Genomic DNA, 26,034 nt, shown 5'->3' on the forward strand with positions numbered 1-26,034 from the left:
TGCTCCCAGTAAAAAAGGTTGAGGGAGTTCAGTGCTGGGGATCCTCTCCAGCCACAGACAGTGTTGCTGCCAACTGACCTTTGGCCTCAATTTAGGACACTGGCATGTGACTGGAGAGGCACCTTCACTTGTACATGTGTGGCTTGGCATTGATCCATCACCACAGGCTAGGGACACTTTGATCTTAGATGCTAAGGAGGTAATGTGATACATCAGAGAATGGTGAGCCTACCTTAAAGAACCTTACCTAGGACTACATCAGGGGACCAACATTCCCCTGATGAGGAAATAGAAGCCCCAAAAAGAAGTTGATGGCCTGGGGTCACAGGATTATAAGTGGTAGAACCAGGAGAAAATATAGCTGATTTTCCCTCCAGTAAAAAAGCAAATTTCTGGCAGGGAAAACAAACAAACAAAAACACCTTAAAATCCTTCGTAAGTAGAGTTGAAAAAAGTACTACTTAGGCGTATCACAGTCTTCTGGAACTTTTGTGAGTTCTATAATCATTCACTGAACCTTCTGTGGTTCAAAATTCCAGAGAACTGACTGACAGCTAAACTTTGGGAAAACAACTTGTGGTTAAGTTTTTAACTATCTGCTCTTGATGACTAGTTTATTCCAAGAGAGGCAGAGGAATGACAGATCAATTCTGTTGATGTAAATATCAGACCCACATACCATTCATATGCAAATGAACACAAAAAAGAAGCATACAGAGTAAAGTTAAGATATATAGATTGCCAACAGGCACATGAAAAGATGTTCAACATCGCTAATCGTCCGAGAAATGCAAACCACAATGTCAGTGGTTTTGCAAATCAAAACCACAGTCTCACACCTGTCAGAATGGCTACCATGAAGACCACAAAAAACCAATGTTGGCGAGGATGCGGAGAAAAGGGAACCCTCGTACGCTATTGGTGGGAATGTCAATTGATGCAACAACTGTGGAAAAGAGTATGGAGGTTCTCAGAAAACTATAAACAGAACTACCACACGATCCAGCAACTCCACTGCTGTGTATATATCCGAAGAAAAGGAAAACACTTATCTGAAGAGATACATGCATCCCATGTTCAAAGCAGCATTCTTTACAGTAGCCAAGATATGGAAGCAACCTAAGTGTCCATCAACAGATGAATGGATAAAGAAGATGTGGTACATTAATACAATGAAATAGCGCTCAGCTATAAGAAAGAATGAAATTTTGCCCTTTGTAACAACTGGACTTGGGGGGTATTATGCTTGGTGAAATAAATCAGACAGAGAAAGGTTATCACTTACCTGTGGAATCTAAAGAGTAAAACAAATGAATGAATATAACAAAACAGAAACAGCACAGAACAGACACTTAGATCAATGGGACAGACTATAGAGCCCAGAAATAAACTCACATACTTATGGTCAATCAATCTACAACAAAGGAGGCAAGAATATGCAATGGAGAAAAGACAGTCTCTTCAAAAAGTGGCGCTGGGAAAACTGGACAGCTACATGTAAAAGAATGACATTAGAACATTTTATAACACCACATACAAAAATAAACTCAAAATGGATTAAAGACCTAAATGTAAGACCAGAAACCATAAAACTCCTAGAAGAAAACGTAGATGGAACACTCTTTGACATAAGTCATAGCAATATTTTTTGGACCTGTCTCCTAAAGCAAAGGGAACAAAAGCAAAAATAAACAAATGGGACCTAATTAATCTTAAAAGCTTTTGCACAGCAAAGGAAAACATGAACAAAACAAAATGACAACCTATAGAATGGAAGAAAATATTTTCAAATGATATGACCAATAAGGGGTTAGTTCATATCCAAAATATATAAACAGTTCATACAATTCAATACCAAAAAAACAAACAACTCAATTAAAATGAGACCTGTTATAACCTATGTGGAATCTAAAAAATAAAACAAATTAGTGAGTATAAAAAAAGACTCACAGATATAGAGTACAAATTAGTGGTTACCAGTGGGGAGAGGGAAGGGAGGAGGGCAAGACAGGGGTAGAGGTCTTTGAGGTATAAACTACTATGTATAAAATAAACAAGCTACAAGGATATATTGTACAGCACAGGGAATATAGCCAATATTTTATAATAACTATAAATGGAGTATAATCTTTAGAAATTGTGAATCACTGTATTCTACACCTGAAACTTTAATATAATGTTATAAATCAACTACACTTCAATTTAAAAAAATACTTAGAAAAAAGATCAGAAAAATACATTAAAACAAAAATTTAAAAACAAAATTTTTATGTATGTATTTATTTATTTAGGCTGCGCTGGGTCTTAGTTGGGGCACCTGGGATCTCCGTTGTGGCATGTGTGATCTTGAGTTGCAGCATGTGTGATCTTTAGTTGTGGCACGTGAACTCTTAGTTGCAGCATGTATGAGGGATCTAGTTCCCTGACTAGGGATCAAACCCGGGCCCCTTGCACTGGGACCATGGAGTCTTAGCCACTGGACCACCAGGGAGGTCCCTACAGAAAATTTTAAAAATAGATGCTCATTGTGGAAACACTATTAATCAGCTATAAAAAATGAGGTAATCCTACCATTTGTGACACCATGGACTTTGAAGACATTATGCTAAGTGAAATGAGTCAGAAAAAGACAAATACTGTATGATCATATCGCACTAATGTATAGAAGTAGAACCTAATTTTTTTTTTTTTTTTTTTTTTTCTTTTTGCGGTATGCGGGCCTCTCACTGTCGTGGCCTCTCCCGTTGCGGAGCACAGGCTCCGGATGCGCAGGCCCAGCGGCCATGGCTCACGGGCCCAGCCGCTCCGCGGCATATGGGATCCTCCCAGATCGGGGCACGAACCCGTATCCCCTGCATCGGCAGGCGGACTCTCAACCACTGCGCCACCAGGGAGGCCCTAGAAGTAGAACCTAATTTAAAAAAAAAACACACAACTCACAAAAAAAGAAAAAAAAGAAAAAATGCAAGTGAACAAAAAGAAGAAAATGAAAGTCATCTGTAATACCATGGTTTGGAGTTTCATTTAACATGACTTTTAAATGTACTTGGATTTTTAAAAAATGATTAGACCTCACATTGTTTTGTAAGTTGCTTTTTTTTCCACTCAGCAGTAGACCACAAACATCTTTATAGGGCCATCATGTGATATTTTATATCACTTTTAACTACACCATAAAAATCTATCATTCAGATATATAATTTATTTAAATCTCTTATTATTAAAATACATAGGTTGTTTCCAAGTACTAACATTCAAATATTGCTTGCAACTTTTGTATACATTTCTTCGAATAGGTCCTTAATCCATTTCCTTAAAATAAACTCGTAGCTTTCAGTTCCTAGAAGTAGGACAGCTGGGTGAAAGGATTTGATATCTCCATTGGGTTGCACATCACCAGGTTGCCAGGGAAGGGCTGTACCAATTTTATGACGCTTCTCTGAAGCAGTGAGTAAATGAAGGTGCCTAAACCAGGCAACATAATTGGTCTTTACCTTTTGCCAAATTGAGAGATTAAAAAGCTAACCTTGGGCATTTCTCTAAGTGCTAGTGAAGGTGAATACCTTTCCATCCCTCTGTTAGAATCTGAATTTCTTCTTTTGTAAACTCCCTGTCTGCCAGAAAGGGCAAACCGAGGGTCACTAAGATGGCCTCTGGTGACCAAATGTTCTCATCTCCTAGGGGACTTCACTGCACTATTCCTGTGGATGAGACTCAGCTCTGTAGTCCTGGAGAGGCAAGGACTGCCTGTGGCCTCTACCTGATCTTGAGACTTGCAGTCTGTAAGATTCCCCTTTACCTGAAGGGAGCCCTAAAATCTAACGCACAGTTTGACCCCATGCTCAGGTGCACTGTGAACCTAGTTGGTTATAGCAAAGTAAGTGACCAATTAGCTTACCTCACAGGCAAAATCCCCACTGGGGTCAGTGAGCTTTGCTACCTGTAACCCAGACCATTTCCAAGCCCAGGCAGCAGTCTTGCAAATGGGTTTTGTGAGGGAGCCTGAGTACAGCATATGGATAGTACAATGCTAAACCACTGCTCTTGCTAGAGGATCGCCTGGGAGTATACCCCAGCTGACAGTCATGATGCCTGTTTGGTACAGCCAGATTTGTAGAGATGTTTGGAATAGTCGACTGATTTTAGCTAAATGCCAACGATCAGATAACAACGATCAGATAAAATAAGAGTCACGTTTTCGGGTCTTTTTCCAGCCTTTGGAGTATATAAATCTAAGATTTAGCTGCTTATGCTGTCGGAGTTGAATCCTCTTAGGTTGTCTTATGATAGGGAAAGAGGCATGCATATGAATGGGCCCTACCACCAACCACAGGATTTCCACGCATCAGTGGGAAAGAGCAGAGGACAGGCGTAACCCTGGGCAGCAGAATTCCCCTCAGTAATGGGATGGGGAGAATAAAGTTAGGGGGGTGGGGTGGAGATTGTGTGTAATCAGTTTCCTGGAGAGTTTGGACAGTCTGAAAGAGCCTTCAGGTGATTAGTTGAGAATCACTGCTCTGTGGTCTAAAGTATGGACAACACGCCCTCATAATTGTTTATTTAGGATATCTAAAGACACACAAGAGTAGAGTTTTTAAATCTATGCTAACAACAGAAAGAGGTTTCTTCTGTATTCATGTGGTTTACCCACCTCTCTTCCTCTCTTCTCACATTTTCCTAAATATACCCTCCCTGAATTTTCATGGCTTCCAACTCCAAAGTTAAAGCAGTATCACTGCATCTTTTAGGGTTTACTTCAGTTCACTAAAAAGATTAGCTGTGCTTCATTTTTTTCTGTTTAAAGAGAAATTAATTGGTCCCACCCCCAAACTGTTGTGTATCTAAACATCATGCTACTTATAAACAACTTTTTGTCAAAAGTGAGATTCTAAGGATGTCTATAAACAAGATTGAGGTCAGAACCATTCAGGCCCTCAAACCACCATGGCCTGTCAACTCGGTTCTTTTATGAAGCGGAGAGCTAGAAATATTAGTTCTTTGCTTTATTTGATGCAGACGCATCTGGAAAAATGGAAGAGCTGAATAGCTCTGAATTTTCCCAGAGACCAAGTCACTTCTTTGATCTTCTTAGCTGTTCATAAAAGTATTGGAAAAAAAATACACACACACCAAAAACAACACAAAAAATCTCTTAAATGTGATACTTGTAACCAAAAGAATTTTCAGGTTGTAAGTGCAATTGTCTATTTGGGGAGAGAATGAAAAAGAAAAAAAAAAAAAAAAGGAAAAAGAGTAGTACTGTTGTAGGAAAATTGGGGCATGAGAGAATGGTCATGTCCCAGGCCTAGAGTCCTTGGGATGGCTGGGCAAGTGAGTGAGCCATAGTAAAGTGAAAGTGGGTTTATTTACAGAGGTACACACTCCATAGAGAAGCAGCCCCAGGCGATGGGGTCCTCTTGGAAAGTGAGAGCAGCTCCTGAAATGTGGGGCTGGTTAGTTTCTATGTGCTGGGCAACTCCATAGCTAACGAGTGGAATATTCTATCTTGGAGAGGGGACGGGGATTTCCAGGAATTGGGGCACCACCCACTTTTTGGCCTTTCATGGTTGGCCTCAGAACTGTCATGGTGCCTGTCGGTGTGTTGTTTAGCATATGCTAATATATTACAATGAGTGTATAATGAGGCTCAAGGTCTACGGGAAGTTAAGTCTTCTGCCATCTTGGACCTAGTTGGTTTTAATGAGTTTTTGTCGTATCCTCAGGATATGTCATTCTTTTAAAGGTTGTGCCTTGCACCTGTCCCTCCTGTCTCAGTGCAGAAGGAGCGTCTTAGAGAAAGAATGACTTTATAACAGTATAACCAAATCCATCAACACATTTTTCTTGGGCACTAATTAATGCAAAGTGCACTTTACACCACAAAAGTCAACAAGGCTCTGCTTTCAAAAAGCTTTGCCATCACACAGTAACTTGTCACTTTTTGCTAAAATTTTCAGCTATCAGTCTGTTTTCACTAACTCTTTTGTCTCATCCTGGACCACTGACCAGAATGCTCCACATATATTCCTAGAGTTCTAAAAAGAGCTATAACAGTTTTTAAATGATTCAGTTTCATTCTGAATAAGCCACATAACCTTTCTGTGCCTCAGTTTCCCAGTCTGTAACATAAGGTTACTTGATCTAAAAAGTCCCTTCTGGGTGAAAAAATTCTGTTTCATTCATTCATTTGTTCAACACATATTTATGTTAACTGCATGTGCCGGGAACTGTTTTAGGCACGAGGGATGCACCCGGGAACAAAATTGACAAAGCCCCCTCATGGTGCTTCCATTTCAGTGGAGGGAGATGGACTAAACAATAAACAAACATAGAAGCAGAACGTAAGACTGGGACCAGTTCTGTGGATAAAGCAGGACAGGGCACTAAGGAGTGTCGGCCATGAAGGGTATCAGGAGATCAAAGAAGGCCTCACTGATATGGAGCCACTTGAGAACAAGCTTGAAGGAAGTGAGGGGGCAAGCTTAGTGCAATCTTGAGGAGGGGTCAGATTATGTGCAAAGGTCCTGAGGTGGGTCTGAGGGAAGGCAAGGAGGCCAGAGCAGAGTGAGCGAGGGCAGAAAAGGAAAAGATTGAGGTGGGGAGTAGCAGAGTCAGCTATTGTAGGAACTCTGACTAAGGACAAACTACAAAGTACTCTCCTAACTTTACACTTGGTTTAAACTGTACATTTCCAACATCAGGATTTAGGTTTCGTAAGATATTAACTCATAATATGAAAACGTTAGGTTGTCATTTAAAAAGTAGCTACTTCCTGAAATCTAACCCTTCTGTTTCTCTGAACTTCATTAAGTAACACTGGAAATTTTCAGGATGTATCATATAAATGATCATGACTCACTCAGCAGATGTGCACAGCCACTGCCAAAGGTAATGGTCAGGATTTGGGGGACCAGAGCCATGACCACGGCACTGTCTGATCAAGCAGCCCCTGCCCCAGCACTGTGCTGTGCTCAGTGGCCAAGACAGCACAACATCATATGAAATTCCCAAAAGAGAAAACTTGCCTGACACATCCTTTAAGCTCATTTTAAATTAACTGCAGTAGCACAAACTCCAAAGAACAGAAATAGTTACCTTTATTTTCTGGTATCACTATGGGCTAATGTAAACAGTTTCACAAAAAGTCTTGGTGAACTTCAGATTTATTATTCCGGAGATGCACTGAGAAAGGAAAGTCATTGTGGGGTCATGAAACATTTGTCCAGAAAGTAAAGAAGCAGGGCAGGACCCCCTCAGAACCAGGTGTCCTGGCCAGTCCTCAGTTCCTGACCTCATCATCTCCTCTTTTTTTTTTTTGCGGTGCGCGGGCCTCTCACTGTTGTGGCCTCTCCCGTCGCGGACGTGCAGGCTCAGCGGCCATGGCTCACGGGCCCAGCCACTCCACGGCATGTGGGATCTTCCCGGACCGGGGCACGAACCCGCGTCCCCTGCATCGGCAGGCGGACTCTTAACCACTGCGCCACCAGGGAAGCCCCATCCTCTCCTCTTTAAGGCCAGTCCTCAGCCCCTTCTCAGACTGTGGGTCCCCTACCCTGCAGCAACCCACCATTGCCATCAGGGCTTCAAAAATGATGCCTGCAGAGACCCGAAGTCCTACTGCATCTAAGTCCTGAGAGAAGGGGGTGCGAGGGGGCAGCAACTGTAGTTGTTACTAGCGTTACAGAGCAGTCCTGGTCCATAGCCATCCTTTAAGAGTGGCGTGATTTCCTCAAGCTCCAAACTCATGTCGTAGATCCTTGGTCACAAACTTTTCTAACTCAAATTTTAGGAATTAGAAAGAGTGTCACCACGAAAGGCTGGGTGTCAGGCTGCCAGAGGTCTCACAGGGCAGCGTTTCTCTCCATGAATTCACCATGTTTCTGAGGTCATCTACCCCAGCCCACTTCAGCACTGCTCAGACTAGTGAATGATGATTCGTGCTAATAAAGTTCCCAGAAGCTTGAGGTATAAGCTTACGTTTCTTGGTTTTCCAGAAGAAAGGCAGCTGCCGGGAGGACCTGAAGCTCCTGTTTTCTGACCAGCACGTTCTTTCCCCACAGTGGTATAGCCATGTGGTTAGGAGCTGGGAAGCTGCAGCCAGACTGCAGACGTGCTGAGAGGGAACTCAACCCTGATGGAGGGAACGTCCATCTGGCCTTAAGCCCAGCTCTTAAGCAATGATGCTCTAGTCCCATCTCAGCAGCCCACAGAGTGGCGTGGCATCTACATGCAATGGCCATTTCACTGGGTCAAAGATGTGACAAGTAATAGAGCAGCATTCGACCATGACACATCTATTACCTGGGCCTCGCTGGCTTGTCTGAGAAAAGGGACTGACCCAGATTCGTTCATACATTTGACATTGATAGACACTGATTTGACATTGATGGGATAAAGAGATGAGTCCCCTTGCTCTTCAGTCACACACAGACTGGTCAGGAGTTGATGAGACTATCAAGCAGTCCATGCTACAGCAGCAGTGGATGGAGAGCGATAAAGAAGCACCTAGGGGTGCTGGAATTCCTTGGCAGTCCAGTGGTTAGGGCGCCGAGCTTCCACTGCAGGGGGCACGGGTTCGATCCCTGGTTGGGGAACTAAGAGCCTGCACGTTGCACAGTGCAGCCAAAAAAAAAAAAAAAAAAAAGGCATCTAGGGATAGCACCTAATCCAGCATAGGAGGGGGTCAGGAAGACCTCCAGGGACCGGCAAGCCATGCACAAACCTTCCAGAACTACACTGAGGGAGGGAGTCAGGGAAAAAATATTCCGGGCAGAGAAAACAGCACATGTAAAGGTGCGGAAGGGCTTCCCTGGTGGCGCAGTGGTTGGGAGTCCGCCTGCCGATGCAGGGGACGCGGGTTCATGCCCCGGTCCGGGAAGGTCCCATATGCCGCGGAGCGGCTGGGCCCGTGAGCCATGGCCGCTGAGCCTGCGCGTCCGGAGCCTGTGCTCCGCAACGGGAGAGGCCACAGCAGTGAGAGGCCCGAGTACCACCAAAAAAAAAAAAAAAAAAAAAAGGTGCGGAAGTGTGATCCTGTGGGAGCTGTAAAGCAGTTCCATGTGGACGAAGGACAGGGTTCACAACGGGCAGGGTAAGAGGAGAAGGAAAGGGAGGGGTGGGGTCCACATCATGAGGGACCTCGCAGAAAGGCTCGGATTTATCCTGAAGACAAGGAGGCACATTAAAAGATTCTAAGCTGGAATCTTCAAGACCTGATTTGATTTTCAGAGATCACTCTGGTAGTGGTAAGAGCTGACTCGGGGGAAGGATGCTAGATTGGTGTCAGGGAGGCAGGTTATGGTGCTATTACAGTCATCAAGTCGGAAGAAGGGGGCAGGGGCAATAGATCCCAGGGAGAGTTAAGAAACGAGAATGGACTGAGGGTGGGTGAGGAAGAAAGAGAGATCTGGGATAGCTCCTGTGTTCCTCATTTGGGCAAACTGGCAGAGCCAATGACCACAATGGGAACCGGGATGTCGGTTTTAGACATGGGGAATTTGGGATGAAGAGGAACAGCAGGCAGCAGCATATATGCGCCAGGAGCTCAGGAGGTCTGGGCTGAGAGAAGTTTGGACAGGCATTCTGCCATGAGTGCTATATCACTCCATAGGCAGTGCAGCCTGCTGATAGGTGCTGAGTGCCCATGGAATGCTAGATACCTTATCCAAATTGTCTAATATGGTCCCTCAGCAACTGTGAGATAGGGACTACCATCCCATTATACAGACGAGAAGACTGAGGATCAGAGAGGGTAACTTGCCAATGCCCTGTGGCTAGTAAGTGGCCAGATTGGGAGTGAAACCCAGGGCCCCTGATGTCAGGGCCAACTTCCTCACAGCCTGCTTCTTCCAAGTAGGCATAGCATTTTATAGCCACTCCTCATCCAAAAACCCACATTAACCAAATGGATTAAAAAAGTTAAATCGCACTTTAAAACAATCTTCAAACTCTAAGGTACATATGCGAGGACTAGATAGTCAACCTCTAATTTCCCTTAAAATATCCTTGATTTTGTCAAAATTTGTATGACAGATAACTTTTAAAGTATGGGTTGATTTCAAAAACCCATCACCAGGCATCACCAACCCTTAAAATGTAACTGATTCCTTATCTAAGCAAATAAGGCTTTTATGAAACACAGCAATTCTTAAGACCAGTCTGGAGGCTGGTCTTTATCCCACCACTATTATAGAACTGTCCTGCGCGTATCTGCATAGCTCTTGCGTGTAACCGACTGTCCACAATGATTCGTTGACTTCTCCGCTTCTCAACCAAAAATTCAAACCTGGTAATCCTGTAGGAGGACACTTTCCTCGACCAACATGTCTTCTTCATGAACTAGGCCACAATGTATACAATTTGCTTTGTAATTTTACAGTAATGGTCATGAAAGGATGACGAGGTTAAGGAATAGTTAATTGTTCCATTCACATCAGTCTGAGCAACAGCTCAGGCAATTCACACTGTTCAAAGATGGGCTTCCCCAGAGTTCTCCTTAAGTCACGAAAAGAGAATGAGAGAGAACCCCAGCAACACGCACGCACAGCAACCTTGCCAATTCATCAGAAAGTGGATTAACTTCTACAACAAAGACTAAAGCAGAACCTGAGGAATCTGGGAAGTGATTGGTTCAGAGAGTGTGATATCACTTTGGTAGTTCTACGCAGTGGGATATACATACTTACTTCGAGAACCTGGTCTGGCTCCCAAATATATGTAGTGCTCAGAGAGAGAGTTTCCCGTCTTTGCATGTTCCCAACATCCAATCCCAAAGCCCTTTGGTTTCCAATCTACACTTAAAATCAGACTCTGCCACTTTCTGCCATAGACAAGATTCACTCTATCTGCCTAAGCCTCAGTTTACTTCTTTGCAGGTTTAAGGCAACAATAGCTGCCCTGCACCGCCCTGCCCAGCTCACAAGGGCCACTGTGATAATTAAAGGAGGCAGTAGATGAAGAGATGGTGTACACTGGGAACAACTCTATACCTGTGAGCTGCCGTAATTCATGAGATTGATACCAACTTACTTCATGGGGCGTGTGGACCCTAAACATAGCCAGTTTCTTCTACTGAAGATTTAAACCTACATCTTAAAACATAATAGATATTCTGAATGTTGTCAGTCACTCTTCCCTACCAAGGGAAAAAAAGCATTCTAGAATAAGAGAAGACCTAAACAAAACGCTCCAGATATATGTGAAAAAAATGACAACAGACCATAAAGACCATTTTCTTCAAAAAAAAAAAAAAAAAAAAAAAAAAGATGTCTTCTTTATACTGGCTCAAATTGAAGATTCTTTTTGTTGCAGTACTTTAACATCTTTAAAAATCTTGCAGGTGAGATAAAATGTTCATGGTCCTAGGCAATATCTGAAATTTTTCCTTTGAACATAATGCACTTCTTTTGTAATCAAAATTTTTCTCCAATGAACTTAATCAATTTAAATTAATTTAGCATCTGTTTCTTGAGCATCTTCTTTGCATTAAGCATTTTTAAGTAGCATAGGAGAAAGGGAGATAAGGAAAATCTTGTTTTACATGAAGATTATGATCTAAGGAGACTGAGATAAGCTCGCAAAGAACTATAATATGCTAAGGGTCATAAGAGAGGTCAGAGGAAAGTGACAGCTATAACTTGGGGAGTTGAGAAAGGCTTAACAGAGGAGAATTGGAAGAAGGAAAGAGGGAAGACTGATTTAGCCTAGAAGGCAGAGAGGAGAGGAAATGCAGAAGCAGAGAAGGGGGACCACACAGCAAGTGTTCGAAGTCCGCCCGGGGGTTCGGTTGTGCTGACATTAGGACAGAAGAGTTTTAAGATTTTGTTACAGCAGTTAGTACATGCTTGTTACTAAAAGACACAACAAAGATACTTTGTTAGTTTATACAGTTGAAAATGAAGATGCTAACTCCTGGAAGAGGGAAAAAAAGAAGTGAGTTTAAGGAAAGGTCTAGATGAAACAAGATTGGTCAAATGCTAATGTTCATAATTGTTGAAGCGGGGGCTTTATACTCTCCACTTCTTTGGATGTCTGCAATTTTCCATTAAAAATGGCTAAAAAAGAAATCAAGGCCATTCAGTCTGGGGAGATGGTCAGCTGATGGCTTCTTAGGTGATGGTGCTGATCTGATAAGAACATTCTAACCTCTAGGTCAGTTGGAGGGAAGGGGCAGGGCTGAGGCTGGAGCTGACTCCACAGGCGGAAGTAGACACTTCACAACATAACTAAGGGCTGTTTTCAGTTCCCCATGCCTCTCGCTTCATACTTCTTTCTCCATTTCCCACTGGGAGGAAGGGAGTAGCAGGGGTCTGCTACTGGCCAAGTTGGTGGTAAGTCAGTCTAAGAAAAACGAAGCCAACTATGTTGCCCTCAATGTACAAATAACTGTAGGGGTTATTTTTGGTCAAGTCAAAATTTTCTTTTAATCTATTTATATTTGGCTGCGTTGGGTCTTCGTTGCTGCGCGTGGGCTTTCTCTAGTTGCGGCGAGGGGGGTCTACTCTTCGTTGTGGTGCGCGGGCTTCTCGTTGTGGAGCACAGGCTCTAGGTGCGCAGGCTTCAGTAGTTGTGGCGCGGGAGCTCAGTAGTTGTGGCTCACGGGCTCTAGAGCACAGGCTCGGTAGTTGTGGCGCCCAGGTTTAGTTGCTCTGCGGAATGTGGGATCTTCCCGGACTAGGGCTCGAACCCGTGTCCCGTGCATTGGCAGGCGGATTCTTAACCACTGCGCCACCAGGGAAGTCCGGTCAAGTCAATTTTAATACTTGTCTAGTACTTGCTAGAAAATATTAATAAGCAAAGTGAAGAGAATTAAAAACCCACTGTACCCCACCACCAAGAGAAAAGCCACCCAGCGTTTGGCACATGCTTTGCCTCTGTCCACGCGTGTGCACATTTGTACATACACGCACATGCTTTCTCTCCTCGTCACAGTAGTATCACAGAGAAACAGTCTTGGGTAACATGTTTTTCAATTTTAAAACTACTTCATGACATTTCATGAAACAGCGTTTTACAACATCAGTTTAAGGGCTGCACAATAGTCCATTAGAAAACAGTCTGATCTGAGTGGATGGACCTAGAGACTGTCATACAGAGTAAAGTAAGTCAGAAAGAGAAAAACAAATATCGTATATTAACACATATGTGGAACCTAGAAAAATGGTACAGATGAACCAGTTTGCAGGGCAGAAATAGAGACACAGATGTAGAGAACAAACGTATGGACACCAAGGGGGAAAAGCAGTGGCGGGGGGAGGTGGTGTGATGAATTGGGCGATTGGGATTGACATGTATATACTGATGTGTATGAAATGGATGACTAATAAGAACCTGCTGTATAAAAAAATAAATAAAATAAAATTCAAAAATTTAAAAAAAGTCTGATCTGGTGCTTCTAACCTTGGACAGGGGCTTACGTCAAACAAATATTGTTCAGTAAAATGCTTTGATCTGAGAGGGCTCTCTCAATATTATTTTGAGTTAATATATACTAGTATCATATATACTAGTTTAGAAATAGGATGCAGTAATTTGTTTTATCAGGAGAGAGGGAGTGATGGTAACATTCTAACAGAAATAATCCTATCTTCCTTAAAAAAGTATAGGTTGTTGGGAGTTTAGTTTTTTGTTTTGTTTTCAGGTTGTAAAAGCAATACATGAATGCTGCAAGGCAGGCAGACATATGTTACCACAAAGAGTAACAAAGATAAGTTCCCTGCCTTCCTTCTGACTCCACTGTCCAGAACTGGCTACTGTTGATAGTTTGGTATGTCTGTCTTCCAAACATTTATAAGGCTAAATGTGTATGTAATTTCTATCTGGAATTTGTGCTGACAGAACAAGGAGCCACGGAAGTAATCCAGTGAGTGATCCCACCTACCACACAGCAGCATGCAGGACACTGGGCTCTGGCAGAGGCTGAGGAAGGGCCACTCACAGGGACACCCCTCTGAAAGTGGAAAGTGAAAGAGCACCAAGGCTGGGTGCTCTTATTCACCAGTCGTATTCCAATAAACTCAAGGCTGCTCAACCACAAACAGAAATGATCATGGAGGACAGGAAGGCAACAACACGCCTCCCTATTCTTTTGCAAATCACTTCTCAAACACTTGCAAACTCTCGCACAAACCCCTCCACACTTGGCATGGGGTCCCCATGGGCACGCCTCTGAATGCGTGGGTCCTGTGTGCCACATCACTGCTACAGTCTGGACTCATGCACAGGTCACCTCTGCAGGGACAGAAATAACCAAAGGCATCTGAGAGCCTTGCCAGTTTTCAGGAGGCCAGCAGGGCTCATCATGCCTTATGTGGGGACCTAGTTCTTGGTTTCCAGAGTGACGTCAAGCTTGGTTGCAACTACCAGAGGTTAACCATCCATGCATGGTGTGGTGTGTGTTCCCATTCAGAGGAAGGATCACAAACAAGAAGCAGGCCCAATGATTTCAGCCTCTGAATCATTTCCTACACCAGTGGCTCTCAAAGTGTGGTGCAGGGGACTCTAGGGATCCACAAAGTCAAAACCACTTTCGTAACAATGCCAAGATGCTATTTGACATTTTCACTCTCACATTTTCCAGAGTACACAGTGGAGTTTTCCAGAGGCTATATGACATGTAATACTGCAACAGACTGAATGCAGAAGCAGATATAAGAATCTAGCTGAGGGCTTCCCTGGTGGCGCAGTGGTTGAGAGTCCGCCTGCCGATGCAGGGGACACGGGTTCGTGCCCCGGTCCGGGAGGATCCCACATGCCGCGGAGCGGCTGGGCCCGTGAGCCATGGCCGCTGAGCCTGTGCGTCCGGAGCCTGCGCTCTGCAGGGGGAGAGGCCACAACAGTGAGAGGCCCGCGTAACGCAAAAAAAAAAAAAAAGAATCTAGCTGATGAAAAAGCAAATGAAAAACAAAAAAAGAATCTAGCTGCTGTCTATTAAACCTGACATTAAAGAGATTTGCAAAAATATAATTAATACAATGCCACTCTTCTCAGTAACTTTCTGTTTTGAAAAGGATGGTTATTTTCATAAAAATATGTTCTGTATAATAGGTCCACTATTATGTCTAAATGCATTACTAAATATAGTAAAATATTCTCAGTTTTAGTTATATTTGGCAAATATTGAAATATATAACCCACATAAAAGTTCCTTAGTATACTAATTTTTAAGAGTGTAAAGGGGTTTTTGAGCACCGCCCCCAGAAAAGTTTGAGAACTGCTATCCTAGAGGCTGTCCCCGACTCCCTATCCCCATCCCCGCAAGACACACACACACACCCCGCTGTAAGGAGGGTTAGGTATGTGGCAGGAAGGAAGATGTGCCATTCTGGTGTGCTGGCTGAATTAGGAAAGGCAGCCCGTGCTCCTTCCTGGATCTCTGAATCTATTAGGATGGGCTCTATCCCCACCCCTTCCACCGAGGGTCTCTTCCCCCACACTCCGTTTTCCCCTTACCACTTGTGTTTTCCCCGATCTGTCAGAACCTCTGAGGATTTCCCTATCCTGCCACCCCCAGCTCGGCGAGGACTCCCCGGTGAGGCCTGCACACCCTCCCTGAGGTTAGGACTCCCCAGTTCAGTCGGCCGGAACAGTCTCAGTGTGGACTCTGGGCGGCCCGCACAGCCCAGACAAAGAAGGCCTAGGAGAGCCATTTCCAGTCCCCGAGACCTGTCCTCGGCTCAGCACAGGCTGGGGACAGGGCGAAGGGGTCAGTCCCCAGGAACTAGTCCCCGATTTTCCCCTCGGCCTTCCCCGGATCCCCGCCCCGGGCCGCCCGGCGCGCCGCAGTCCGGGCAGTCCAGGCTCAGGGAAGGTGCCTGGGGCGCCGCGGACTCGCGCCCACCCTGCCGGGGCCAGGGCGGCCGGCGCTCCCGCCCGGGGCCGGACGTCGGTCGGGCCGCGACGTACTCACTCACCGCAAACTGCACTGCAGGCTCCGACCGGCGGCCGGGGACCAGGCTGCGGGGCACGATCCCTTGCGCTGCTCGATTCCAGCTGCCGAGCTCCTCCCCTTGTCGCCCCGGGGCCACCGACCGAGGGGCGGAGCCGGGGTGGGGCGGGGTCTGCGCCCGCCCCCCGAGGGAGGGAGGGTTGCTAGGGGCCAGCGGCAGGCTCCTCCCCTGCGGGCCCAGGCCTGGGACTCGCTCACTCTGGGCCGTGGAGTGTGACTGTCCAGCTCGCTAGGAGGGGAGCCTAAGGGGCGAGGGGAAAATGCCGCTTTTTAAAATGATTTGGCCGTCAAGCTGGAGGCTTCCCTATCTGGCACCCCGGTACGTGTGGTCACCTCCTCTCTCTCCCTTTTGCCCTCACCCCATCGCCACCTTAATGCCTTGCAAAGCGTGCCGAGTGCTGGCGGGACTTCAACGTTTCCGTGGCTAGGAGTGTAAAGTTTCAATGTTTAATCAACTTATTTATTTTTAACGTGTAACAACTCTTCCTAATGCACGCTTTTCACCCTGTCAGAAGTCAGAGAAATGGCTCAGCAGACACTGAGAGGGCCTTCTTCACCACACCTACTTTCCATAGGTTGGTTGGAGTTGCTCCCGCTCAGGTAAATGTGGGTGATGAGATCTTTCTAGATGAAAGGTGAGGTTTTCCTGCCCAACTTATATAGAGAGTTATTGTCGTTTTCTATCTTATCTGAATAAACAGCTTATAAGATGACTAACTAATAGCTGATACTGATACTGACCTCTACTAGTTACCACGCTCCTACTCTTTGCAGGCTTCGATGATGGGGTCTTTACATATGTTATTTAGTTCAGTTCCTCCAGTTGCCCCATGAAGTGAGGAATATGACCCCGTTTTACAGACATCCATAGCTGGGATTCAGTCCTCAGCTCTATCTGACTCCTAAGCCCACACTTTATCATGTTGCACTGCAGGGTACAGCTATTCCCTGGTTATATTTAATTTTGAAAGAGAACATATTTACTATATTTCATATTACTATAGTAAATATTATGTATTTACTATATGGGAGAAGACTTTCTTCCCACCCACTTCCTAAGGTCCTTGCATTCACATTCATTGAGCAAACTTTCCTTGAGTGGCCACCATATACCCTGAAAGGGTATATGAGGCTCACCACAAACCCCGAAAAATAATACTGGGGTCGCCTTGGAAGTTAGAGTGTAGGGAAAGCTGAGCAGTAGGGAGAAAAGCCATCCAGCTTTTTTTGGTTCTTACTGAGGCAGCCCTTCAAAAAGCAAAGTTTCTTAATGTTCAGTGATAACATACATATAATATGAGAACTGGTAATCCTTGACAGGAAATAATTAAATCAGAACTATAAAAAGAATTGAGATTTATTAGTAAACACTCTGGCCCAAACCATGAAGGAAATAGTTCCCACATCACTCTGCTCTTTTGCCCTGGGGAACGTCACCAGTGATGTGCGGATTGCAAATCCAGTGACCTCTCTTCTGTTCTTGCCCTTGCTGACTGCTCTGTTGTATTTGACACTGGTGACAGGTCTTTCCTTGAAATGTTAACCTCCTTTGGCTTCAGAGCCTTCTGCTCTCATGATTCACTTCTTCTTAATTTGGTCCCTCTTTCCTAGGCTCTTTCACTGCACCCTTTCTCCTCTCACTTCACATGTGACTCCATACACTGATGAATTCTTCTTCATTTAATTTCTCTCTATGCAGACTTCCAGCTGAAGTCCCCTCTGCCTCTGTCATTGACCTTAATCCCCTTCAGATCTCCACACTCTTTGTCAGCAGCCATTTGTTGGGCATCACCACCTGAGTATCCCCAAGGCACTTGCCATTCTTCACATCTAAAGTGGCAGTTCAGTGTCTTCTCTAGACATCTGCCTGTCCCCTCCAACCCATCTAGTTTCTTCCTCATCCTGAATCCCACATCCTGAGTTTGGATTTCATGGTGTGTTGAGAAAGCATTTAAGGGGGTTAGAAGCATATCACTATGCTCATACAAGTTTTGCCTAATAAATATTTCGGTCATGATACAAAAGATTCTGCAAGTGGCCCAGAGGAATGTGTAGACTTTAAGGGCCTTCTGAGAGGAAGCCCTCCAGGTGTGGTAACTGCTCAGGCACCATGAATCTGCTCCACGGGCCAGTGGCAGAAGGGCCTTCAGTGAGGTAACAGCACTGTTCTATCAGCCTTACCTGCCAGAAGCTTATGCTACTATAAAGAGAATCATGAGGACTTCTCTTGTGGCGCAGTGGTTAAGAATCCGCCTGCCAATCCAGGGGACATGGGTTCGAGCCCTGGCCCGGGGAGATCCCACATGCTGCGGAGCAACTAAGCCCATGCGCCACAACTACTGAGCCTGTGAGCCACAACTACTGAGGCTGCGTGCTGCAACTGCTGAAGCCCGCACGCCTAGAGCCCATGCCCCACAACAAGAGGAGCCACCGCAATGAGAAGCCTGCGCACTGCAATGAAGAGTAGCCCCTACTCGCTGCAACTAGAGAAAGCCCGCTCACAGCATCAAAGACCCAACGCAGCCAAAAATAAATAAAAAATAAATAAATAAAATAATTTTAAAAAAAAGAGAGAAAGAATCATGAGGTTTTCGTCAGAGACCTGTTAAGCTCTGAGGAATGCCTCATTATACTCCACATTGACTTCAGTTGCTTGTATAAACTGGACCCCACTAACGTGGCATCATGCTTTGCTGTTCATAATGCATTTTCACACATATTATCTAATAGAAAGGAAGTGGTGTAAGAGAAAGGCAGTCTAGGGACTTCCCTGGAGGTCCAGTGGTTAAGACTCTGCTATTCCACTGCAGGGGGCATGGGTTCGATCCCTGGTCAGGGGAACTAAGATCCCACATGCCATGCGTGGCCGAAAAGGAAAAAAAAAAGAGAGAGAGAGAGAGAAAGGCAGTCTAGCATGGCAGTTCTCAAACCTCGAGGTTCATTGAAAAAACACATTCCTATACTGCACTCTTAGACAGACTGAGTGTGAGGGTCTGACCACCCTTTGAGTAACACCAGTGGTGGTTCCCAAACTGGGTGTTAGAATTTATTAACAATACAGCCTCCTGGGCCTCCCTGGTGGCGCGGTGGTTGAGAGTCCGCCTGCCGATGCAGGGGATACGGGTTCGTGCCCCGGTCTGGGAGGATCCCATGTGCCGCGGAGCGGCTGGGCCCGTGAGCCATGGCCGCTGGGCCTGCGCATCCGGAGCCTGCGCATCCGGAGCCTGTGCTCCGCAACGGGAGAGGCCACAACAGTGAGAGGCCCGCATACCGCAAAAAGAAAAAAAAAAAAAAAAAAAATACAGCCTCCTGGGCTGCCCTGGTGGCGCAGTGGTTGAGAGTCTGCCTGCCAATGCAGGGGACACAGGTTCATGCCCCGGTCTGGGAAGATCCCACATGCTGCGGAGCGGCTGGGCCCGTGAGCCATGGCCACTGAGCCTGCGTGTCCGGAGCCTGTGCTCCGCAACGGGAGAGGCCCGCGTACAGAAAAAAAAAAAAAAAAAAAAATACAGCCTCCTGTGCCCCGACCTCCTAGAACTAGTTCAGGAGAAGGATCTGTGCTCAGAGTTTGAGCGCTCTAAATACTACAGGTGATTCTGCTCTCGCATGTTCAGCACATTGCCCCCAGGGAGCTGCAAGCTGGAAATGTATCCTCCCTGAAGGTGGGATAGTATCCGTTTGCTCATCACCCCTAACACAGAGCCTGGCGCATAGAAGGTGCTCAGTATAAGTTTGCTGAATAATTACTGCCTTCTACTCTGTGCTCTCCATTGGAGTTCAGTGTTCTCTAGCATAGTAGAACCATTCAGTATTCTCTAGCATAGTAGAGGGGAGATATCTGTATGGCAATGAATGAAGTATAAAGTGGTCCCTTCTGAAATTCCTGTTTGATATGACTCAAGAATGCCTGAGTTCATCACTGAACGTATTTCTTCCTCATACCAGCGGAAGTTTGAGGTAAATGTTTTCTGCTCTTCTACAAAAAAATGCTACATTCATAAAAAGGAAAGGCAGTTCTTAGGCTTATCTTGGCCCCCCACAGATATCCAACTGCCATCCCCTTCCATGCCTCTCATAGTCTTAATTTTTGTGCTTTCTTACTGCCTAAATGCCTGAATTCCTGAGCTGCCTTCCCAGGGAACCAGGGTCCTCTAGCCATCGGCTTTACAATTAAGCACCATTCCCCTCAACAAAGCTAACAATAAAAACCAAATGTGATTAAATGTCCCATTGAATCTTTATGAGAACACTTTGTATCTGGTGGCATGTTACCATTTCACAGATGAAACTGAGATTCAGAATGATTATGTAATTTGCTTCAGGTCACATAACTTGTAAATGGTGATGCTGGGATTTCAACAAAGCCTGGTCTTAATTCGAGAGCTTGTGCTTGAAACCCTGTGCAAGCAAATATAATTTTATTTAAATGAAATCATTGGATACCGTGAGATTATAACTTATTAATTCTTTGCAGAAAGGAAGAGGAGCTTAAATGTTCTAGGAGGGAACTTTGGTCTGTTCCCATATGGTCTAGAATTCATTATTCACAAATTTTCAGGGCTGCTTCTCCTTTACGGTAGTATGGAGATGCCTGCTGCTGCCCTGTGATTTAGGTGCACACAGGTAAAGAAACTCCCATCCTGGGGATGGAGGTGTTGGAAATCAGGAGCAGTAATTTTACTGTTCTGAGGCTGCTTCTACTGACTTATTTAATACTTTTTTCCAGAAAATGATTTGGTAATGAGTCTTTCACTGCTGAACAACTACTTGATACTTATGTTGTACATGCTTGTATTGTAAATGCTCATGAAGTCCAGAAGGGATTCTTTCACTCAGGCACTGTGGCGTGTAGAGAGGTAATCTCTATCCTCTTCCCGGCGGCCTCCCAAAAGAATATAAAATCTGAGAAGAAATGGAAATCACAGCTTTAAAGACTTCAGTGGTGGCAGCTCAGAGAGGCAATTTCCCGGTACAGCATCGCCACCTGCCTGATGCAGGCACTAAGTACACCCCTTTTAAAAAGGCGGGTGGCTATTAATGTGTTGCCAAGCTGAACGCCTGATCCATGCATAGAGGGCTTAGGACTCTGCAGCCTGCTGTCCCCATTTTTGGGTGGGTCAATTCAGACTTGACAACTAATAAGGAAAAGGTCCAGTCTACTTACTTGTCAAATGGAGATTGTATATTTAAGGACACAGTGACCTGGCCCCAACAGCATCTCAGTGTATATGAAAAAGGGGCAGCTATTGTTTTGGAGAAACTTTCTTCTCCATTACGTATACAACCTGAAATAAATCCATTGGTTTAATGGGGCCCTTGATTCACAGAGGTTCTCCTTAAAGCCTAACCCTTGTTCACTGATGGTTTGGCTAAGTTGGATCCTGTCAGTGTCCACCGGGCTGCTTCAGCTGTTCAAGTGCTGCTCAATATATGCCATCTTGAAAACTGGTGTGGTTGTCCACATAGTGGGCAGAACTCAAGGCCATTCTCATAACTCTGGCCAATACTCCTTTTGATGAAAGATTTTTTTTTATTGGTTCTTGGGATATTGCCAATGAGTTAGCTGCCTGGTCTGCTATCTGGTCTGCCAATTGGAATACTATAGACTCATAGATTAAACAACCCTGGCACCTCTGATGGGAACACTTTAGACCCAAAATGTGTAAGGGTGGGGGCAATTAATAATCTCTTTGTCCCCTAGATCCACCATTGCCACTTGTGTCAAATAGCAGCTGCAGCTGACATTCTGTGGACATGGCTGATTCTTAATTCTTCTGCTGTGCCCAATGCCATCAATAGCAGCTCTCAACATGGACCCCCTTTAAGCAGGTACAAACACACGGGCTGGCAAAACCTTGTTTCATTCTGACTGTTACAAATTCACATGCTTTTCTGATGCTTGAGAGGTTTTAGGTTATGCCAGCTACAACCACTCAGTGACACTGCTCGTGTGACTTAACCAATGTTAAGCCTGATCCAAATCAAGTTTAATGAAAAACCTGATCAGAATTACCTGTGCCTGTTTGGGTTTGCATATGACTGGAAATGGGCCATAGAATATCTCTCCATTGGGGATGGATTTTTTTTTGTTTTGTTTTGGGTTTTTTTTTTTTTTTTTGGCTTATCTGTTGCCTTCTGTAATTATTGGCAATGACACCAAAGATCAGCAGGTCCGTGTAAACTCTGTTTCATGGCTTGTAATGGATAATGGACTGGCCTTACACTAGACTACATCCTGACTGTCTGAAATAATATCCTCTGGTCTCCCCGGGACAGTTTTCTGACTCCAGGACCCCCACAGGCATATTTAAGGTCAATACTGCAGGCTAACTTTGTCTGGCTTGTTTGGAGTCCTATTGATAGTAACCTTAATCAAATGCTGTATGAGGCCATTTGAACAGATTTACTTCTAGCCTCTGTTGGTTAAATTAATCAGAGTGGTCAACAGAGTGGCATGTGTTTGTGAATTTTGCCAGAAGCCAAGACGCGGAGGGACAACAGGTAGATTGATGGGGAAGGCAAACTTTCATGGGCCCTGAGCAGCCCTGCACATTTTTGCTGGGTATGCCAAGTATGCAAGGTCCTGACTACTCTTTACCCAGGCCGTTCCTTAGGGTGGTGATTACAGAGAGCAGCTTTGAGCACTGAAATTATATAAAGTCAGGCATTTGCTTCAAAATTACTAGGTGGGGGGAAGAATTGAATGAGGGTATAGATGAAACAATATTGTCTAAGAATTTATGATTGTTGAGTCGGGGTCATGGGTACATGTGGGTTCAAAGTGCAGACTCTGTTATCACCATAAAAGCAGTGAATTCCCAAACTCAGTGCTCCTCTTCTGCAGCACAAACCCATTGTATGTATTACATCCTTCTGGACCCTCCACATCTCTCCCATGGGACCCGAGGCAAGGACCTGATGCTCATGCTGCTCGCTGTGCCTTGAGTAATAACATTTTCCTTTGACTTAGGAGTCTCCTGTCTCCTGCCAATATTCATAAAACAGTAACAGGCTATTATTAGCTTGTAAGTAGGGTAAAATCCCAAACCCTGATAGGTATCTGTGTTTTTTTGGGAGGGTGAAGGATGCTCTGGTGTTTGCTTGAAATGACCAGGCACAAATTTAGTTGTGTAATTTTGTTTTTACATTGAGGGGAGAAAATTCAGTTTATTAAACTTGTCTTGCAACTGTGCCAAATTCTGCAAAGCTGGAAATTTAGAACTTTTTAATTTCATCACTTTTTCAGCTTTATTTAAAAGATTTAAAATAATGAAAAATCTCAGCCATTTACAAAAGTAGAGATATTAGTATTATGAGCATCCATATAGACATCACTCAGTTCAACAATTTTCAGCTCATAGCCATTCTTCTTCTATATCTGCTTCCCATCCTTGATAATTTTGAAGCATGTTTATAAAATCATATAATTTCATTTGTAATATATTTTATTTTAAAATCATTAACTGGAATTTGCTTTGTTTTAAAGTATCTCTGTTCTTTGAATTTCTCAAGAGCTATTTTGTGAACATAGGGTATATTGCTCCACTAATAATAATTATAAGAAAAGCATCACAATTCTCCTTCTCCCTGACACCTGAAATATTTTGGAGGTAACCAAAGCTGTACATAGTGGTAAATGTATCGCTTAAGCTTTTTAGTTATTTTAATAAATCTACATAAATACACGTGAAGTTGACATTATTGTATCACCAAAAGTTGACTCTAGAAGAAATGAAAAACTTGGTAGTACAATAATCACTCAAGTAATAGGAAAAGTTATCAAAGAGATACATTCAAAAATGTTCTTAAGTGAGATGATTTTGCCTTTTAAATGGACTTTTTTTTTTTTTTTGCGGTATGCGGGCCTCTCACTGCTGCGGCCTCTCCCGTTGCGGAGCACAGGCTCCGGACGCGCAGGTGCAGAGGCCGTGGCTCACGGCCCAGCCGCTCCACGGCATGTGGGATCCTCCCGGACCGGGGCATGAACCTGCGTCCCCTGCATCGGCAGGCGGACTCCCAACCACTGCGCCACCTGGGAAGCCCTGGACTTTTTATTATGGAAAATATAAACGTATAAAAAAAGCATAAAAAACTTTATAATGAACCCCCATGTACCTGTAAACAAAAAGAACAAAGAGTGTCACCCTGATACAAACGGTCAAATGGAAACCCACTGCAGTCTCCCACGCCTTAGCACGCCCAGTCTTAGTACGCCTAGTCTTAGCACTCCTGAGGGGAATTCAGGATGGAGAAAAATGGGAAAATGGCATTCTGTGTTTTGGGTATGGGGCCACTAGATAGTTAAGATGCATATCTAAGGGAGAATTTCAACGACCCCAGATTCTTGCATCTTCCCATTCATAGAAAAACACTAAAGTCATTAGCTTGAGATATCTTTTTTTGTAATTAGCAGTAACCTTTCGCCAAGATGTATGCTTGGACTACGTGTATTTTCCAGCCAAAAAATTCATATATAAACTAGCTCCTCCCCTACCTCTTCAGAGCAGTTCCTCAGAGCTACCTGAGAGGCTGTCTTCTGGGCTATTGTCCTCAGTAAGGTCTCCAAATAAAACTGAAACTTACTACTTTTACATCGTATGTTTTTTTTCAGTCAACATACCCATGACCCAGACTCTATAATTATAAATTCTTGGACAATTTTGTTTCTTCTATATCCTCACTCAATTCTTCCTCATACCTGACAGTTTTTTTTTTTTTTTGATTTTGATTTTATTTTTTATTTTTGGCTGCGTTGGGTCTTTGCTGCTCCACACAGGCTTTCTCTAGTTGCAGCGAGAGGGGCTACTCTTTGTTCCTGTGCGCGGGCTTCTCATTGCGGTGGCTTCTCATTGCGAAACATGGTCTCTAGGCACGCGGGCTTCAGTAGTTGTGGTGCGTGGGCTCAGTAGTTGTGGCTCGTGGGCTCTAGAGCACAGGCTCAGTAGTTGTGATGCATGGACCTAGTTGCACCGCGACATGTGGGATCTTCCTGGACCAGGGCTCGAATCCGTGTCCCCTGCATTGGCAGGCAGATTCTTAACCACTGCGCCACCAGGCAAGCCCAACCTGACAGTTTTGAAGTAAATACCTGTCTTTATACAATTTCATGTATTATATATTTTGTTTTAAAAATGTAACTATAGTATCATCACATAACAAAGTTAAAAATAATTCCAAAAATCATAAAATATCCCATGTTCAAATTTCCCTGTCTTATAAAGTTTTTGAAACAATTTGTTTGTTTAAATCAGGCCCATTATCTTTTCTCTGTTAATTTACAGATTTACACTCTATTTTTTTCTTGTAGTTTACTTGTTGAAGAAATAATTGTGTTCTACCACCTGGATTTTGCTAATTGCATCTCCACGATGTCATTAATATGTTCTTCTGTCCCCTGCAAATAGATACATGTATCTTGAAGCTTGATTAGATTATGGTTCCCATGTTTTGCACAAGAATACTTCAAAGATGATATTGTGTACTTTTATCAGGAGGTATATAATACAGTAAGTCCAGTACATACGAACCTTCAAGTTGTGAAATTTCAAGTTGCAAAATTTCAAAGATGCATTCCATCAAAGTCAGGCGTGAGTGAAACTGCAGCTTGCCCTCCGTCTCCTTTTGCTGATGATCCTTCAGCTCTACCATCTCCCACCTCCTGTCCCTCCTCCAGTCAGGAACTCTTCTTGCCTGTTCACTCGATGCCAGCTCCTGTATGCCAGCTGTTGTACTGTACCACTATACTTTTCAAGGTACTGTACTGTAAGATTAAAAATGTTTTCTCTAGTTTTTGTGTTTATTTTTTATGTATTATTTGTGTGAAAAGTATTATAAACCTATTACAGTACAGTACTATATAGCCGATTGTGTTAGTTGGGTACCTAGGCTAACTTTGTTGGACTTAGGAACAAATTGGACTTACGAACTTGCTCTCGGAACAGAAATTGTTCGTATGTAGGGGACTTACTGTATCTGACTGTCTCTCTTTTTTAGTGAATGTGAGCAGGCATTGATGATCAATGTTTAGACTCATTAATCATTAGGGGTTGCAAATGAAGATATTCTAATAGAATCTCTTCAAGTTGACT

General features: G+C 44.1%; 1 protein-coding gene across 1 annotated transcript in view; it reads right to left on the reverse strand.

Moving 5' to 3' along the window:
- Positions 1-16,020, reverse strand: part of ACO1 (aconitase 1) — a 59,704-nt gene extending 43,684 nt beyond the window's left edge. Inside the window, exon 1 of the mRNA XM_060101886.1 lies at positions 15,912-16,020. The gene's annotated coding sequence lies outside the window, so the exon portion shown is untranslated. The remainder of the gene's footprint in view (positions 1-15,911) is intronic.
- Positions 16,021-26,034: the final 10,014 nt, after the last annotated feature.

This window comes from Mesoplodon densirostris, chromosome 6 (assembly GCF_025265405.1).
Source record: "Mesoplodon densirostris isolate mMesDen1 chromosome 6, mMesDen1 primary haplotype, whole genome shotgun sequence".
NCBI lineage: Eukaryota > Metazoa > Chordata > Mammalia > Artiodactyla > Ziphiidae > Mesoplodon > Mesoplodon densirostris.